The sequence below is a fragment of the Eurosta solidaginis genome, chromosome 3, assembly GCF_040869045.1.
Source record: "Eurosta solidaginis isolate ZX-2024a chromosome 3, ASM4086904v1, whole genome shotgun sequence".
In the NCBI taxonomy this organism is placed as follows: Eukaryota; Metazoa; Arthropoda; class Insecta; order Diptera; family Tephritidae; genus Eurosta; species Eurosta solidaginis.
The window spans coordinates 69,603,761-69,624,038 of NC_090321.1; the positions used below are offsets into that span (position 1 = coordinate 69,603,761).

Genomic DNA, 20,278 nt, shown 5'->3' on the forward strand with positions numbered 1-20,278 from the left:
ACCTGGGGAATATTAGCTTATCATATAGGTAACTAGGCTCCTTATACATGATAAGTTGACAAAGGAAAATGCTGTTCCTAGCTTTCACAGATATTCGAAGATTTCGCAGCCCAGTAGACGCGCTCTCCAGCTGGATATATGATCAAATCTGGCTAAGCCGAATACATAACGTGTAACATGATTAAATGCTACATCAATTTTATGAGCAGACTGGGAGCTCAGTTTACTGTACACTAGCTCAGAGTAGCAAATGATCGGCATAATCAATTGAATTGCAAGTTTTCTTCTAACATTGACCGGAGTATAAATAGCAGACATTCGTAAGTTTCTTAAGATATAGTATACTTTCTTAACCACCAAATTTATATGATCATCACAGGACAACGTCGTGTTAATAACAAAACCAAGATTAGTCACTTTTGAAACGAGTTTGAGACATTTACTGGCAACGCGCAAGGGCGGAATACGTGAGAAATTATTCGTTCGTTTTTTAGATATAGGCAACACGTATGATTTCTCACTGTTCACGCATAAGTAATTTTTCCTAGCCCATTCAAATATGGATGTTAAGTCATTATTCAATCTTGAGCATAAATCGTTTGTCCCCTCATGATTTCCCGACAAATATAGTTGGACATCATCAGCATATGCATGCATATGAGCATGCTGGCATGCATTAAATATGTCATTAATAAAAATACTAAAAAGTAGTGGACCCAAGATAGAGCCTTGGGGTACCCCTGCCAATAGTGGTTTTAGACCTGAAGTTTCGGAGCCGACTTTGACAAGCTGGGATCTACCCGTCAGATAACTTCGCATGAGACGCACTGCGGAGTCATCAAAACCAAAATAATTTTTTAATTTTGAGCACAGCAGGTCATGGTTCACAGAGTCGAAGGCTTTTGAGAAGTCAAGCAGGCATAATAAAGTCAACTGGTTTTTGTCAAAGGGTGCCCTGACGTCGTCTAAAATTTTTATGATAGCCGTGGAGCAACTGTGCTTTGATGGGAAGCCTGACTGGAATGGTGGTAGCAGACTATGTTTGCAAACATGGTCTTGAATTTGTTCCGACAACAATATCTCAAAGACTTTCGAGAGTGCTGGCAAAATGCTGATAGGCCGAAAGTCACTAGGACAATCTGCAAACTTAGTTTTTGCAATAGGTATAACCGTGGCAATCTTCCACATATCAGGGAAGCAGGAGGTAATAATACTGTGGTTGATAATATGCGTCAATGTAGGAAGAATGTACGGGGCAATTATTTTAACAAATTTGAGCGGTATATTGTCCTGACCGATTGCGTTGGACCTTATTTTATTTATGCATCTCGCCACATCAAGTTCCGAAACAGCTGTAAACTCAAATACTTGACAAACAGGAACCACATATAAGGGAGGGGTTGAGAAACTGGTATTAAGACAAGGCGGGTTAGCTTGGCTCACAAAAGCTGCATTAAGATCTTCAGGATTAAGGAAACAGTCAGAACTCTCACTCACATGTACACGAAGTTTTTTCAGATTACGCCACAAAACATGATTAGGCAACGATATATTCAACATTTTACTGTATTATCTGCATTTTTCTCTCCTAATATAGGCTGTGGTCTCATTTCGTGTAAGTTTGTATGCACGCCAATTTGCGTCGCTTCGGTTTTTCTTCCAAAGGGAATAAAGCTTATTGCGCTTGATAATCATAGCACGGACGGATCTATTAAACCAAGGGCAAGAGGAAGATCTGTTGCTATATACCCGAGATGGAACGTGAGTTGTATAGAGGTATAAAATAATTTCATTTAAAAATCTCAGCTTTTCATGCACCGAAATCAAGCTCCAACAAGTAAACCAATTTATGCTGGAGATGTCTCCAAGAAGGTTATTTACGTCCAGTCGTCGATAATCTGGTGAAATGGATGGTCTAGCTACTGCACTGTGGTTATCGAGCACTACATCAAATGAACAGAAAATTAGATCATGGTCTGAGATAAAGGATAATTGATCAAACTTTAAGACTTTAGACGTATCGGACACAATGAAATAGTCAAGAAGGCTGGGGCAGCAGTTCTGTCCATACCTTGTTGGTACGCACACATTAACCACTTCAAGACCAACACTTGAAACATCGTCTAACAAACGGCAGGTATACGGGTCACTACATAAGAGATTAAAATTAAAATCTCCGCAGATAATTATATCTGTGTAATCAACTGCGACCGAGAACAACATTGTAAAATATTCCTTCACGTTGCACAATTTATTAGGGTTATAGACGCACGAAAAAAGGACTTTGGACATTGAACTAGACACTTCAACTAGCAAGTTCTTAGTGACGCCAACAGCTATACTTGATATGATTTTCCACTTGAGATGTTTTTTACAATACATAGCAACACCACCACCTTTCTTTACCTTTCTATCCATCCTATAGAGTACGTATCCCTTTATGCCAAAATGGTCATCAAGTATTTCAGGTTTAAACCAAGTATCGGCAACACAAATGATATCAACACTAGATTGTTCAAATATCACTCTGACTACATCCATCTTTTCACCATTTAAACTACGAGCATTAAAGTGCACCACGTTGAAACCTTTATGGTGCCTGCATAGGACATTAAGCAAAGCTAGGTTATTATTCGCAATGCCATTCGCATTTCTACTATCTCCAAACACTGAGTACAATCGAATTAAAAGCAACTTTAAAGTAAGTTATAGACAAAGCCGAAGTAAAAGAAAAAAAAATAAATTAATGTTTGCGCCATCTTTACATAACAAAAAACAATGAATAAGCATATGAACTTAAGGTTGGCGAAATCGATCCAGATCAGCCTCACTGGTAACTTTTGTTGGCTGTGCGGATGTATCAAGTCCATGCCTAACGTAGACGCAGCCACGGAGCGTGAATAATTGGTGGATAATAATTAATTTATTTTTTTCATAGGTCAAAAACAATTCAACACTTACTTATAAATATGTACATGCGGCAGTTTAAATTATAAATATGTATATTAATAGTTTAAATATACATTCACGTGAATTAGTAATACAGTGATCACAATATGTATTCGTACGGAGTTTTTTAAATTATCACGTTTTTACTGAGACTTTAATAATTTTTTTTTTGTGATAAAGATTTTGGTGGTTTTTGATATTTTTACTGGCAACTTAAGCAATATCTTTGATACAAAAACAATTTTATGAAAGGCCAAACATTTTAAGAGCTTAAAATAATTAAGCTAAGCTTTGAGAAAACGTAAAAAAGTCTCTGCACGAATAAATATTGGGACCACTGTTTATACTTTTTAAAAGCACATTTGAGTAAAATTCTTATTATCGTATAATGAAAAATTTTAGCAATGAATTGGAAACCATGAAACAAACTGCAATATAAAATAAAATATAATATTTACTAGCATTTACCCGCGGCCCTGTCCGCAAGGAGAAAATAAAATATATGTGCTATTCACGTTAGCCTGCTTATCAAGTTATCTGTTTAAAAATTATTTTTGTCTAATGTATTTTATTTTTGTAATTTAGTAAAAAAAAAAGAACTAAATGAGAAGATAAGCTGAAAGGTACGCTTTCATGAATAGTACAGTACAGTTTTCTCGAATTAAAAAAAAAATACATTTTGTTTTTAAATTAAATTAACTGATATGAGAGGGGTGAAAGAATTACTACTCATAGAACAAAGGAGTGAAACTACAATTAGCTAAAACCAAAGAGAATTTTTTAGATGAAAATAGTGTTGCTTTTTCGGGTATTTAGTTGGTTAAAATATTACAAAAAGTGTAGTTATAGTTATAACAGTTCATTACACGATTCATTTAAAAAACTCAAAAATAGAACGAAAAAGCTCTGTTAGATTGAAGATAAAACATACCGAATTTTAATTACGAATAATTAGCAGCAACCCCACGGACATAAAAGCTCATAATTTAAAAAGGCATGTGTGCTGAACTACCGGTTGCGAAGAGACCTAAAATGATCCCGGAAGGTTCCCAAGATGATACTAAAATTTCCGGGCAGATCCCGAAAATCATTCAGAAATTAACCAGGAGGGGTCCCAAAATGATTCCGAAATAGTCCCGAAAAATTCCTGAAATGACCCTGACGGGATCCCGAAAACCATCCAGAATTGATCTCTGAAGGGTCCGCAAATGATCCCAAAATAGTCCCGAAAAAGTCCCGAAATAACTCCGACGGGAACCCGGACAGATCTCGAAAATCATGCAGAAATTATCAAGGAGGGGTCCCAAAATGATTCCGAAATAGTCCCGAAATGACACTGACGGGATCCCGGACGGATCCCGAAAACCATCCAGAATTGATCCCTGAAGGGTCGGAAAATTATTCCGAAATAGTCCCGAAATTACCCTGACGTGATCCCGGACGGATCCCGAAACCCATCCAGCAACGATGCCGAGAGGGTCCCCAAATGATCCCTAAAGGGTCCCCAAATGATCCCGAAATAGTCCGAAAAAGTCCCGAAATAACTCCGATGGGATCCCGGACAGATCCCGAAAACCATGCAGAAATTATCAAGGAGGGGTCCCAAAATGATTCCGAAATAGTCCCGAAAAAGTCCCGAAGATCCCGGACGGATTTCGAAAACCATCCAGAATTGATCTCTAAAGGGGCCGCAAATAATCCCAAAATAGTCCAGAAAAAACTCAGACGGAATTCCGGACGAATACCGAAAATCATTCAGAAATTTTCCCGAAATGGTCCCAAAATGATCCCGAAATAGTTCCGAAAAAAACTCCGGTGGGACCCCGGACGGATCCCGAAACCCATCCACAAATTATCCAGAAATGGTCCCAAAATGATCCCGAAAAGTCGCGAAATAACCCTGATGGGATCCCGGACGGATCCCGAAACCCGTCCAGGAAGGGTCGCTAAACGATCCCGTATTAGTCCCGAAAAAGTCCCGAAATGCCCCGACGGATTCCCAAACGGATCCCGAAAACCATCCAGAAGTGATACCGAAAGGCTCCCCAAATGATCCCTTATTAGTACCGAAAGAGTCCAGGAATGGCCAGGCGGGATTCCTGACGGATCCCGAAAACCATCCAGAAGTTATGCCGGAAGGGACACCAAATGATCCCGAAAAAGTCACGAAATGACCTCGACGGGATCCCGGATGGATTCCGAAAATCATACAGAAATGATGTCGGAAAATACCCCAAATGATCCCGACGGGATACCGGACAGATCCCGAAAACTGTCCTGAAATGCCGAAAGGGTCCTCAAATGAGCCCGTATCAGTCGAGAAAAAGTCCCGAAGTGACCCCGACGGGATCCCGAAAACCATTTAGAAATGATGCCGGAAGGGACCCCAAATGATCCCGAAAAAGTCCTGAAATGATCCCGACGGGATCCCGGACGGATACCGAAAACCATCCAGATGTGATCCCGGTAGGTAGCCCAAATGATCTTGAAATAGTCCCGAAATGACCCCGTCGAGATTCCCGACGGATCCCGGAAACTATGCAGAAACGATGCAGGAAAGATCCTCAAATGATCCCCTAATAGTCCTGAAATGATCCCGGGCAGATCCCGGAAACTATGCAGAAATGATGCCGGAAAGGTCTTCAAATGATCCCCTAATAGTCCCGAAATGATCCCGGACGGATCCCGAAAACCATCCAGAAATGATGCCGGAAGGGACCCCAAATGATCCCGAAAATGTTACGAAATGACCCCGACGGGATTTTGGACGGATCCCGAAAATCATTCAGAAATGATGGCGGAAGGGACCCAAAATTACCCAGAAAAAGTCCGGTAATGATCCCGGAAACCATCAAGAATTTATCTCTCAAAGGTACGCAAATGATCCCGAAAATACCCCGACGAGATGCCGAACGGATCCCGAAACCCATACAGAAATGATGCCGGAAAGGTCCCTAAATGACCCCGAAATAGTACCGAAAAAGTCCCGAAATGACCCCGGCGGGATCCCGGACGGATCCCGAAAACCATCCAAAAATGATCCCGGAAGGGCCTCGATATGAACCTAACGGGATTACAAATAAGGCGAAGCTAATTGTAGAACCATTCTAATAAGGCAGAAGGCGCGTTGGAGCGAATGAAGAGTTACATACAGGTAAAGCTAATAAAAGCGTGCTAATAAAAACAATTGAAGGATGGCGGATGGCGGGAGGAGAAGGACCGCTGCTCTTTTTTACAAAATTGTCTAGATCTCGTTCTGTATGTGCCAGATACCAAAAACTATTGATTTAGGAGAAAATTTATATTGAGTTATATCAATTTATAGATTTTACACCAGAGGAGGCGATAAAGGGGGGGGGGGAGGAGGGTGTCACTGCTCACTTTGTAAGCCCTCGACTTATTTGACCCCTTGAGTCTGTGATATTGGTGAAGGCCAGTATACGTAAAGTTATAATGTGTATTAAATTATTAAAAAGTAATTGTTCGAAGGGGTCGTGGGACCCCCACCCCCCTTTCCGTGTTCGAAAAAGATTTCGCTAGTAGACTATTGTATGTGTCCCAAATTTCATCAAAATCCGTGTAGCCGTTCTGGCGTGATTCAGTCACAAAGACGAACAAATACAATAAATAAATTATAACTGTTCCTAGGGGACGGGGAACTCCCCCCCCCCCTTTTCAAAAAAATATAGCTAGTAGATTCTTCTAGACTATTAGCTATATGTGTGCCAAATTTCATCCAAATCCGTCCAGCCATTCTTACGTGATTGAGTCACAAAAACAAACGTCTGGACAAACATCCAAACTTTCCCATTTATAATATACTAGCCTTTACCCTCGGCCCCGTCCGCAAGGAGAAATTTAAATATATGGGCTATTCGCGTTAGCCTGCTTATCAAGTTATCTGTTTAAAATTTTGTTTTCTGTCTAATGCATTTTATTTTTGTAATTGAGTAAAAAAAGAACTAAATATCAGCTCATCATATAGGATTCCAAATGATCTCGAAATTATCCAGAAAAAGCTACGAAATTACCCCCACGCTATCGCGCACGGATCCCGAAAACCATCCAGAAATGTCCCGAAAGGGTCTCCAAAAGTTCCCGGAATAGTCTCAAAAAAACCCGAAATGACAACGACACGATTCTAGACGTATCCAGAGAACCACACAGAAATGATCCCTGAAGGTATTCCAAAATGATCCCGAAAAGGTTCCGAAATTACCCTGACGGGCTCCCGGGCGGATCTCAAAAACCATCCAGAAAATATCCAGGAAGGGTCCCTAAATTATCCCGACGTACTCCAGAAAATGCTCCGAGGGGATCCACGACGGATCGCGAAAATCATACAGAAATGATTCCGGAAGGGTTCCAAAATGATCCCGAAATAGTCCCGAAATGACCCAGATGGGATCCCGCACAGATCCAGAAATTATCCCAGAAGGGTTCAAAAACTATCCCGGAAAAGTAACAGAAAATCCCGAAATGGCTCCTACGGCATCCCGGACGGATCCAGAAATGATCTCGGAAGGGTCCCCAAATGGTCCCGAAATGACCTTGATGGATCCGGCAAACCATCAAGAAATTATGCCGGAAGGGTCCCCAAATGATCCCGAAATAATACAGAAAAAGTCACGAAACGACCCCTAGAGGATCCCCAAATGATCCCGTATTAGCCCCGAAAAGGTCCCGAAATAACGCCGACGGGATCCTGGACAAATCCCGAAAACCGTCCAGAAATAATGCCGGAAGGGATCCCAAATGATTCCGAAAAAGTTCCGCACTGATTCCGACGGGATCCCGAACGGATACCGAAAATCATCCAGAAGTGATGCCGGAAAGGTCCTCAAATGATCACCTAATAGTCCCGAAATTATCCTTAAGGGGTCCTGGACGGATCCCGTAAACCATCCAGAAATGATCCCGATATAGTCCCGAAGAAGTCCCGAAATGACCCTGACGGGACCCCGAAAGGATCACGAAAACTGTTCAGAAATGATGTCGGAAAGGTCCTCAAATGATCTCCTAATAGTTCCGAAAAGACCCTGACGGGTTCCCGAACGGATCCCGACAGCTATCTAGAAATGATGCCGAAATTGCCCGCAATTGATACCGTATTAGTCGAGAAAAAGTTCCGAAATGACCCCGACGGGATGCCGGACGAATCTCAAAAGCCATACAGAAATGATGCCGGAAGGGACCCCAAATGATCCCGAAAAAGTCGCGCAATTATTCCGACGGGATCCTGAACGGATACCGAAAACCAATCAGAAGTGATGCCGGAAAGGTCCTCAAATGATCACCTAATACTCCCAAAATTACCCTGACGACATCCCGGACAGATCCAGAAATGATCTTGGGAGGGTCCCAAAATGATCCCGAAATAGTCTCGGAAAAGTCCAGAAATTACCCTGACGCGATCCCGGACGAATCCTGAAAACCAATCTTAAATTTTGCCGAAAAAGTCCCGAAATGACCCTGATGGGACCCCGAAAGGTCCCCGAAAACTATCCAGAAATGATGCCGGAAGAGCCCCCAAATGATCCCGAAAAAGTCCACAAATGACCCCGACGAGATCCGGGACGGATCCCGAAAACCATCCAGAAATGATGCCGAAAGGGTTCCCAAATGATCTCGTATTAGTCGCGAAAAAGTCCCGAAATGACCCTCCCGAAAACCATCCAGAAATGATGCCGGAAAGGTCCCCAAATTATCGCGAAATAATCCCGAAATGATTCCGGAATAGTCCCGAAAATGTCCCAAAATAACCCCGACGGGATCCCAGACGGATCCCGAAAACTATACAGAAAAGATCCCGGAAGGGTCCCAAAATGATCCCGAAAAAGTCTCGAAATTACCCCGGCGGGATCCCGGACCGATCCCGAAAACCATCCAGAAATGATCCCGGAAGGGTCTCCATATGCCCTTACGGGATTACAAATAAGGTGAAGCTATTTATAAAACCATGTTAATAAGGAAGCAGGCGCATTGGAGCGAATGAAAAGTTACATAGAAACATACAGGTAAAGCTAATAAAAGTGTGCTAATAAAAACAATTGAAGGAGGGCGGATGGCGGGAGTAAAAGGAGAGGACCACTGATCGTTCCTCCAAAATTGTCTAGATCTCGATCTGTATGTGCCAGATACCAAAAACTATTGATTTAGGAGAAAATTTATATTGAGTTATAACAATTTATAGATTTTACACCAGAGAGGGAGATAAAGGGGGGGGGGGGCGGAGGGTGTCACTGCTTACATTGAGTCTGTGATATTGGTGAAAGCCAGTATACGTAAAGTTATAATGTGTAAAATTATTAAAAAGTAATTGCTCGAAGAGGTCGTGGGACCCCCACCCCTCTTTCCATGTTCGAAAAAAATTTCGCTAGTAGACTACTGTCTGTGTCCCAAATTTCATCAAAATCCGTGTAGCCATTCTGGCGTGATTCAGTCGGAAAGACGAAAAAATATAATAATTAAATTATAACTGTTCCTAGGGGGCGGGGACCACGCCCCTTTTCAAAAATATATAGCTAGTAGATCCTTCTAGACTATTGGCTATATGTGTGCAAAATTTTATCCAAATTGGTCCAGCCGTTCTTGCGTGATAGTCACAAAGACAAACGTCTGGACAAACGTCCAAACAACCAAACATCCAAACATCCAAACTTCCAAACTTTCCCATTTATAATATATATTAGATACTAACCTTTACCCGCGGCCCCGTCCGCAAGGAGAAAATAAAATATATGTATGTGCTATTCACGTTAGCCTGCTTATCAAGTTATCTGTTAGAAATTATTTTTGTCTAATGTATTTTATTTTTGTAATTTAGAAAAAAAAAGAACTAAATGAGAAGATAAGCTGAAAGGTACGCTTTCATGAATAGTACAATACAGTTTTCTCGAATTAAAAAAAAAAAATACATTTTGTTTTTAAATTAAATTAACTGATATGAGAGGGGTGAAAGAATTACTACTCATAGAACAAAGGAGTGAAACTACAATTAGCTAAAACCAAAGAGAATTTTTTAGATGAAAATAGTGTTGCTTTTTCGAGTATTTAGAAATGATGCCGGAAGATCCCCGACGGGATCCCGGACGGATCCCGAAAACCATCCAGAAATGATGCCGGAAGGGTCCCCAAATGATCGCGAAATAATCCCGAAATGATTCCGGAATAGTCCCGAAAATGAGAAGATAAGCTGAAAGGTACGCTTTCATGAATAGTACAATACAGTTTTCTCGAATTAAAAAAAAAAATACATTTTGTTTTTAAATTAAATTAACTGATATGAGAGGGGTGAAAGAATTACTACTCATAGAACAAAGGAGTGAAACTACAATTAGCTAAAACCAAAGAGAATTTTTTAGATGAAAATAGTGTTGCTTTTTCGGGTATTTAGAAATGATGCCGGAAGATCCCCCAAATGATCCCGAAAAAGTCCCCAAATGACCCTGACGAGATCAGGGACGGATCCCGAGAACCATCCAGAAATGATGCCGGAAGAGCCCCCAAATGATCCCGACGAGATACGGGACGGATCCCGAAAGCCACCCAGAACTGATGCCGAAAGAGTCCCCAAATGATCCCGTATTAGCCGCGAAAAAGTCCCGAAATGACCCTGACCATCCAGAAATAATGCCGAAAGGGTCTCCAAATGATCCCGAAAAAGCCCTAAAATGACCCCGATGTATCCCGGACGGATACCGAAAACCATCCTGATGTGATCCCGGTAGGTACCCCAAATGATCCCGAAATGACCCGTCGAGATCCCCGACGGATCCCGGAAACTATGTAGAAACGATGCCGGAAAGGTCCTCAAATGATCCCCTAATACACCTGAAATGATCCCTTGCGGATCCCGGACGGATCCCTAAAACCATCCAGAAATGATGCCAAAAGGGTCCCCAATTAATCCCGTATTAGTAGAGAAAAACTCCCGAAATGACCCCTGCGGCAGCCCGGATGGATCCCGAAAACCATCCAGAAAGGAAGCCGGAAGGGACGCAAATTATCCCGAAAAGTCCCGAAATGATCCCGACGGATCACGGACGGATACCAAAAGCCATTCAGATGTGATCCCGGTAGGTACCCCAAATGATCCCGAAATAGTCCCGAAATGACCCCGTCGAGATCACCGACGGATCTCGGAAACTATGCAGAAATGATGCCGAAAAGGTCTTCAAATGATCCCCTAATAGTTCCGAAATGATCCCGGACGGATCCCGAAAACCATCCAGAAATGGTGCCGAAAGGTTCCCCAAATAATCCCCTATTAGTCGAGAAAAAGTACCGAAATGACCCTGACGGGATCCCGTACCTTTCCCGAAGATCATCCAGAAATGATGTCGAAAGGGTGTCCCAAATGATCCCGTATTAGTCGAGAAAAAGTCCCGAAATGAACCCGACGGGATCCCAGGCGAACCCTGGAAACTATGCAAAAATTATCCCGAAATAGTCCCGAAATGACCCCGTCGAGATCCCCGACGGATCCCGGAAACTATGCAGAAATGATGCCGGAAAGGTCTCCAAATGATCCCCTAATAGTCCCGAAATGATCCCGTACGGATCCCGAAAACCATCCAGAAATGATGCCGAAAGGGTTCCCAAATAATCCCGTATTAGTCGAGAAAAAGTCCCTAAATTACCCTGACAGGATCCCGAAAACCATCCAGAAATGATGCCGGAAGGGTGTCCCAAATGATCCCGTATTAGTAGAGAAAAAGTCCCGAAATTACCCCGTCGAGATTCCCGACGGATCCCGGAAACTATGCAGAAATGATACCGGAAAGGTCTTCAAATGATCCCCTAATAGTCCCGAAACGATCCCCGACGAATCCCGGAAACTATGCAGAAATGATGCCGGAAAGGTCTTCAAATGATCCCCTAATAGTCCCGAAATGATCCCGAAAAAGTCACGAAATGACCCCGATGGCATCCCGGACGAATCCCGAAAACCATCCAGAAATGATGGCGGAAGGGACCCAAAATGACCCAGAAAAAGTTCCGTAATGATCCCGGAAACCATCAAGAATTTATCTCTCAAAGGTACGTAAATGATCCCGAAAATACCCCGACGAGATGCCGAACGGATCCCGAAACCCATACAGAAATGATGCCGGAAAGGTCCCTAAATGATCGCGAAATAGTCCCGAAAATATCCCAAAATAACCCCGATGGGATCCCGGACGGATCCCGAAAACTATACAGAAATGATCCCGGAAGGGTCCCAAAATGATCCCTAAATAGTACCGAAAAAGTCCCGAAATGACCCCGGCGGGATCCCGGACGGATCCCGAAAACCATCCAAAAATGATCCCGGAAGGGCCTCGATATGAACCCAACGGGATTACAAATAAGGCGAAGCGAATTGTAGAACCATTTTAATAAGGCAGTAGGCGCATTGGAGCGAATGAAGAGTTACAAAGAAACGTAGAGGTAAGGCTAATAAAAGCGTGCTAATAAAAACAATTGAAGGATGGCGGATGGCGGGAGGAGAAGGAGAGGACCAATGATCGTTTTTCCAAATTGTTTAGTTCTCGATCTGTATGTGCCAGATACCAGAATCTATTGATTTAGGAGAAAATTTATATTGAGTTATAACAATTTATAAATTTTACACCAGAGGGAGAGAAAAGGGGGGGGCGGAGGGTGTCACTGCTCAATTTGTAAGCCCTTGACTTATTTGACCCATTGAGTTTGTAATATTGGTGAAGGTCAATATACCTAAAGTTATAATGTGTAAAAATTGTTAAAAAGTAATTAATCGAAGGGGTCGTGGGACCTCCTCCCCCTTTCCATGTTCGAAAAAAATTTCGCCAGTAGACTATTGCCTGCGTCCCAAATTTCATCAAAATCCGTGTAGCCGTTCTGGCGTGATTCAGTCACAAAGACGAAAAAATACAATAATTAAATTATAACTGTTCCTAGGCGGCGGGGACCGCCCTCCTTCTAGACTTTTGGCTATATGTGTGCCTAATTCCATCCAAATCCGTCCAGCCGTTCTTGCGTGATTGAGTCACAAAAACAAACGTCTGGACAAACATACAAACATCCAAACTTTCCCATTTATAATATACTAGCCTTTACCCGCGGCCGCGCCCGCAAGGAGAAAATAAAATATAGGGGCTATTCACGATAGCCTGCTTATCAAGTTATCTATTTAAAAATTATTTCTGTCTCATGTATTTTCTTTTTGTAATAGAGTAAAAAAATAACTAAAAGAGCTGACAACCTAATAGGATCCCCAAATGATCCCGAAATTATCCAGAATAAGTTACGAAATAACCCCGACTGGATCCCGGGCAGTTCCCGAAAACCAACCAGAAATGCTCCCGGAAGGGTCTCCAAATGATCCCGGAATATTCCTGAAATGACTCATAAATAGTCAATGCAGGGTTCCCAAATCATCCCGAAAAAGTTCCGAATTAGGCGTTTGGTTGATAGAACAGCCGATTTCTGTTGATAGTTGATATGAGACATTTATATTTGTTGCCAAGATGCGCATGGGTCCAGCTCGTTAACAATTAATACAAGATCTTAATTATGTCAACCCACTTGGCTTCGAGCAGTGTCGTTGCTCACAATTTAGTGCACTGCCCCCAACTATGGTTTTGTGGCAGAATACAATAGAACATATTAGGAATTTGAAAACATGTCGAACTAATTAAGTTTGCCTTTGTACTTTTCTCTATTTATTCATTAAAAATACAGTTATTGTACAAATATCACATAAAGTTCTCAAATTAATAAATCTATTCAATTGTGCAAACGCTTACGTATATTAAAATAAACAACTATAAGGAACTTTCCTCTAATTAGTTTGATAGAACAAAAGCTGTTTGTTAAGTTTTTATTATACTTGAAATTTTATCAGGTAATTTGGCCAAAAACTTCCTGAAGCTATGCAGTGAATAAAATAATTAGCAATTACTTCAATGCATTTAACCTTGATTAAAAAGTATTCTTATTCCTCCAGAATTGATGCCGTAAAGGCCATTAATGATACCGTAATAACCCCAACATGACGCTGACGGGATCCCGTATGGATCCCGAAAACCATCCAGAAATGATTCCGGAAGGGACCCCAAATGATCCTATAAAAGTCCAGAAATGACCAAGACGGATCGGACGGATTCCGAAAACCATCCAGAAATGATGCCTGAAGGGTCCCAAAATGATGCCGAAAAAGTCCCGAAATGACCCCGACGGGATCCATTGGGATGATGCCCGAAGGGACTCCAAATGATCGCGAAATAGTCCCGAAATTACCCTGACGGGATCCCGAAGAGGTCCCGAAATAACTTCAACGGGGATCCCGACAGATCCCGAAAATCATCCAGAATTATCTCACAGGGGTCCCAAAATGATCCTAAAAAATACCGAAATGACTCTGTCGAGATCCCGCACGGATCCCGAAAACCATCCAGAATTTATCTCTGAAGGGTCCGCAAATAATCCCGAGATATTCCGGAAAAAGTCCCAAAAACGCTCCGACGGGATACCGGAGAGATCCCGAAAATTATACAAAAATTATCGTGGAAGGGTTCCAATATGATCCCGAAAAGGCACAGAAATTACCCTGACGGGAGCCCAGATGGATCTCTGAAGGGTCCGCGACTGACCCCGAAATATTCCTGAAAAAGTTCCGAAATTACCCTAACGGGACCCCGAAAACAATACAGAAATTATCCCGGGAGGATTCCCAATTGAACCCGGAACAGTCCCGAAAAAAATACCGGAAAGTTCCCAAATGATCCCGAAACAGTCCCGAAATGAACTTGACGCGATCCCGAAAGTCACCCAGAAATGATACCGGAAGAAGATCTACAAATGATCCCGAAATAACTCCGATGGGACCCAGGACGTATCCCGCAAATAATTCAGAAATTATCCTGAAAGGGTCCCAAAATGATCCTGAAATGATCCCGAAAAGGTCCCGAAATAAGCCCGACGGGATGCCTAGCGGATCCCGAAAAGCAACCAGAAATTATCCCGTAAAAGTCCCGAAATTACTCTGACATAGTCCAGAAATTACCCCGACGGGATGCCGGACGGATCGCGTAAGCTCCCCAGAAATGATCCCGGAAGGGTCCCGAAATTATACCGAAATAGTCCCGGAAAAGTCCCGATATGACCCAGACTGGATCCCGGACGGATCCCAAAAGCCATCCAGAATTGATCTTTGAAGGGTACGCCAATGACCCCGAAATCGTCCATAAAAATTACCGAAATTACCCCGACAGGATGCCGGACGGATCCCGAAACCCATTCAGAAATGATTCCGAAATGATCTCGGAATAGTCCCGAAAAGTCCAAAAATAGCTCCGACGGGTGGGGGGTGTAACTGCTCACTTGGTACTACTTATTTGAGCTATTGAGTTTGTAATATTGGTGAAGGTCAGAAATTTAAAGTCCCCCTTCCATTTTCGAAAAAAATGTGCCGGTAGACTATCGTCTATGTGTGTCCCAAATTTCATCAAATCCGTGTAGCCGCTCTGGGGTGATTCAATCACAAAGACGAAAAAATACAATAATTAAATAATTACTGTTCCTAGAGGGCGGGGACCAGTCCCCTTTTCAAAAAAATATAGCTAGTAGATCCTTGTAGACTATTGGCTATATCATTCAAAATCCGTCCAGCCGTTCTTGCCTGATTGAGTTATAAAGGCAAACGTCTGGACACACAAACATGTATATCTAGACAGGAAAATTATTTCACCTTGGAAAATTTTTAAATGACCATAAAAAATGTTTTATGGCTGAACAATTAGTGGGACACGCAGAACAATCATATGCGTGAAAAGGTTAAAAATACGGTCATATTGTACATATATCGCTTAACCTATCTGAACTTAATACCACAATTCAGCTGTACAAATAAGGAAACCAGCAATTAAGTACTATTAAATTTTCCTCTGAAAAAGAATAAAAAAATATTTTAACACATACGCGCTAATTTCATTTCGCTAGAATAAACATAACAACCTTGAATTTGTTATTTTGGTAGAGCAAAATCTGTTCGTTTAAGTGATTTAAAATTTGCTTTACGTTTGACGCATTAACCATACAAAATTAAAAAGAACAAGTAAAGAAGGTTAAGTTCGGGTGTAACCGAACATTACATACTCAGTTGAGAGCTATGGTGACAACATAAGGGAAAATAACCATGTAGGAAAATGAACCGAGGGAAACCCTGGAATGTGTTTGTATGACATGTCTATCAAATGAAAGGCACTAAAGAGTATTTTATGAAGAGTGGGCCATAGTTCTATAGGTGGACGCCATTTAGGGATATGGCCATAAAGGTGGATCAGGGTTGGCTCTAGAATTTGTTTGCACGATATGGGTATCAAATGAAAGGTGTTAATGAGTATTTTAAAAGGGAGTAATACTTAGTTCCATAGGTGGACGCCGTTTCGAGATATCGCCATAAAGGTGGACCAGGGGTGACCCTAGAATTTGTTTGTACAATATGGGTATCAAAAGAAAGGTGTTAATGAGTATTTTAAAGGGAGTGATCCTTAGTTCCATAGGTGGACGCCGTTTCGAGATATCGCCATAAAGGTGGACCAGGGGTGACCCTAGAATTTGTTTGTACGATATCAAATTAAAGGTATTAATGAGGGTTTTAAAAGGGAGTGGTGGTATTTGTATAGGTGGTCGCCTTTTCGAGATATCGCCATAAAGGTGGACCAGGGGTGACTCTAGAATGCGTTTGTACAATATGGGTATCAAAAGAAAGGTGTTAATGAGTATTTTAAAAGGGAGTGGGCCTTAGTTCTATAGGTGGACGCCTTTTCGAGGTATCGCAACTTAGACTTTGTTTGTACGATATGGGTATCAAATGAAAGGAGTTATGAGTATTTTTAAAAGGGCGTGGTTCTTCGTTCTATAGGTGGTCGCTTTTTCGAGATATCGCCATAAAGGTGGACCAGGGGTGACTCTAGAATATGTTTGTACGATATGGGTATCAAATGAGAGGTGTTAATGAATATTTTAAAAGGGCGTGGGGCTTTGTTCTATAGGTGGACGCCTTTTCGAGATATCGCCATAAAGGTGGACCAGGGGTGACTCTAGAATGTGTTTGTACGATATTGGTATCAAATTAAAGGTATTAATGAGAGTTTTAAAAGGGAGTGGTGGTAGTTGTATATGTGAAGGCGTTTTCCAGATATCGACCAAAATGTGGACCAGGGTGACCCAGAACATCATCTGTTGGATACCGCAAATTTATTTATATACTAGCCTTTACCCGCGGCCCGTCCGCAAGGAGAAAATGAGATATATGGGCTATTCACGTTAGCCTGCTTATCAAGTTATCTGTTTAAAAATTATTTTTGTCTAATGTATTTTATTTTTGTAATTTAGTAAAAAAAGGAACTAAATGAGAAGATAAGCTGAAAGGCACGCTTTCATGAATAGTACAATACAGTTTTTTCGAATTAAAAAAAGAAATACATTTTGCTTTTAAATTAAATTAACTGATATGAGAGGGGTGAAGGAATTACTACTCATAGAACAAAGGAGTGAAATTACAATTACCTAAAACCAAACAGAATTTTTTAAATGAAAATAGTGTTGCTTTTTTTTAGTTGGTCAAAATATTACAAAGAGTGTAATTATAGTTATAACAGTTCGTTACAGGATTCATTTAAAACACTCAAAAATAGATAAAACATACCGAATCTTAATTTGGAATAATTTGCAGCAAATCCATGGCAATAAAAGCTCATAATATAAAAAGGCATGTGTGCTGAACTACCGGTTAGGAAGATACTAAAAATGATCATGGAAGGGTCCCAAAATCATAACAAAATAGTAACGAAATGATGCCGACGGGAACCTGGACAAATCCCGAAAATCATCCAGAAATTAACCAGGAGGGGTCCCAAAATGATTCCGAAATAGTCCCGAAAAAGTCCCGAAATTACCCTGATGGGATCCCGAACGGATCCCGAAACCCATCCAGAAATGATGCCGGAAGGGTCCCCAAATAATCCCATATTAGTCGAGAAAAAGTCTTGAAATGACCCCGACACATCCCGAAAACCATGCAGAAATGATGCCGGAAAGGTCCCTAAATGATCGCGAAATAGTCCCGAAATGATCCCGGAATAGTCCCGAACGGATCCCGAAACGCATCCAGAATTGATGCCGAGAGGGTCCCCATATGATCCCGTAATATTGCAGAAAGTCACAAAATGACCCCTAAGGGGTCCCCAAACGATCCCGTATTAGTCCCGAAAAAGTCCCGAAATAACCCCGACGGGTTCCCAAAGGGTGTCCCAAATGATACCGTATTAGTCGAGAAAAAGTCCCGAATTGACCCCGTCGAGATCCCCGACGGATCCCGGAAACTATGCAGAAATGATGCCGGAAAGGTCTTCAAATGATCCCCTAATAGTTCCGTACTGATCCCCGACGGATCCCGGAAACTATGCAGAAATGATGCCGGAAATGTTTTCAAATGATCCCCTAATATTCCCGAAATGATCCCGGACGGATCCCGGAAACCATCCAGAAATGATGCCGGAAGGGACCCCAAATGACCCCAAAAAAGCCCCGAAATAACCCCGACGGGATCCCGGACGGATCCCGAAAACCATCCAGAAATGATGGCGGAAGGGACCCAAAATGACCCCGAAAAAGTCCCGTAATGATCCCGGAAACCATCAAGAATTTATCTCTCAAAGGTACGCAAATGATCCCGAAAATACCCCGACGGGATGCCGAACGGATCCCGAAACCCATCCAGAAATGATGCCGGAAAGGTCCCTAAATGATCGCGAAATAGTCCCGAAATGATCCCGGAATAGTCCCGAAAATATCCAAAATAACCCCGACGGGATCCCAGACGGATCCCGAAAACTATACAGAAATGATCCCGGAAGGGTCCCAAAATGATCCCGAAATAGTACCGAAAGGTCCCGAAATAACCCCGGCGGGATCCCGGACGGATTCCGAAAACCATCCAAAAATGATCCCGGAATGGTCTCGATATGACCCCAACGGGATTACAATAAGGCGAAGCTAATTGTAGATCCATTTTAATAAGGCGCGTTCAAGCGAATGAAGAGTTACAAAGAAACATACAGGTAAAGCAAATGAAAGCGTGCTAATAAAAACAATAGAAAGCGGCGAATGGCGGAAGGAGAAGGAGAGCGCCACTAATTGGGTTACACTACACACACGCGTGCTAATAAAAACAATTGATGGAGGGCGGATGGCGGGAGGAGAAGTACCGCTGCTCGTTTGTTTAGATCTCGATCTGTATGTGCCAGATACGAAAAACTATTGATTTAGGAGAAAATTTTTATTCAGTTATAACAATTTATAGATTTTACACCAGAGGGGGAGAAAAAGGAGGGGGGCGGAGGGTGTCACTGCTCACTTTGTAAGCCCTCGACTTATTTGACCCCTTGAGTCTGTGATATTGGTGAAGGCCAGTATACGTGAAGTTATAATGTGTAAAAATTATTAAAAAGTAATTGCTCGAAGGGGTCTTGGGACCCCCACCCCTCTTTCCATGTTCGAAAAAAATTTCGCTAGTAGACTACTGTCTGTGTCCCAAATTTCATCAAAATCCGTGTAGCCATTCTGGCGTGATTCAGTCGCAAAGAGGAAAAAATATAATAATTAAATTATAACTGTTCCTAAGGGGCGGGGACCACGCCCCTTTTGAAAAATATATAGCTAGTAGATCCTTCTAGAACATTGGCTATATGTGTGCAAAATTTCATCCAAATCGGTCCAGCCGTTCTTGCGTTATTGAGTCACAAAGACGAACTTCTAGACAAACATCCAAACATCCAAACATCCAAACATACAAACATCCAAACATCCAAACTTTCCCATTTATAATATATATATTTATCTAATCTAATCTAATCTAATATCTAATTTAATCTAATATTTTATATTATAAATGGGAAAGTTTGGATGTGAAGATGTTTGGATGTTTGGATGTTTGTCCAGATGTTTGTCCAGATGTTTGTCTTTGTGACTCAATAACGCAAGAACGGCTGGACCGATTTGGATGAAATTTTGCACACATATAGCCAATAGTCTAGAAGGATCTATTAGCTATATATTTTTCAAAAGGGGCGTGGTCCCCGCCCCCTAGGAACAGTTATAATTTAATTATTATATTTTTTCGTCTTTTCGAGTGAATCACGCCAGAATGGCTACACGGATTTTGATGAAATTTGGGACAGAGATAATAAGCTACTGGCGAAATTTTTTTCGAACATGGAAAGGGGGTCCCACGACCCCTTCGAATAATTACTTTTTAACAATTTTTACACATTATAACTTTACGTATACTGACCTTCAC

At 41.7% G+C, this 20,278-nt stretch overlaps 1 protein-coding gene across 9 annotated transcripts in view; it reads right to left on the minus strand.

The window, feature by feature from the left end:
- Positions 1-20,278, minus strand: part of LOC137243909 (uncharacterized) — a 489,952-nt gene that overhangs the window by 73,079 nt on the left and 396,595 nt on the right. The window lies entirely within an intron of this gene.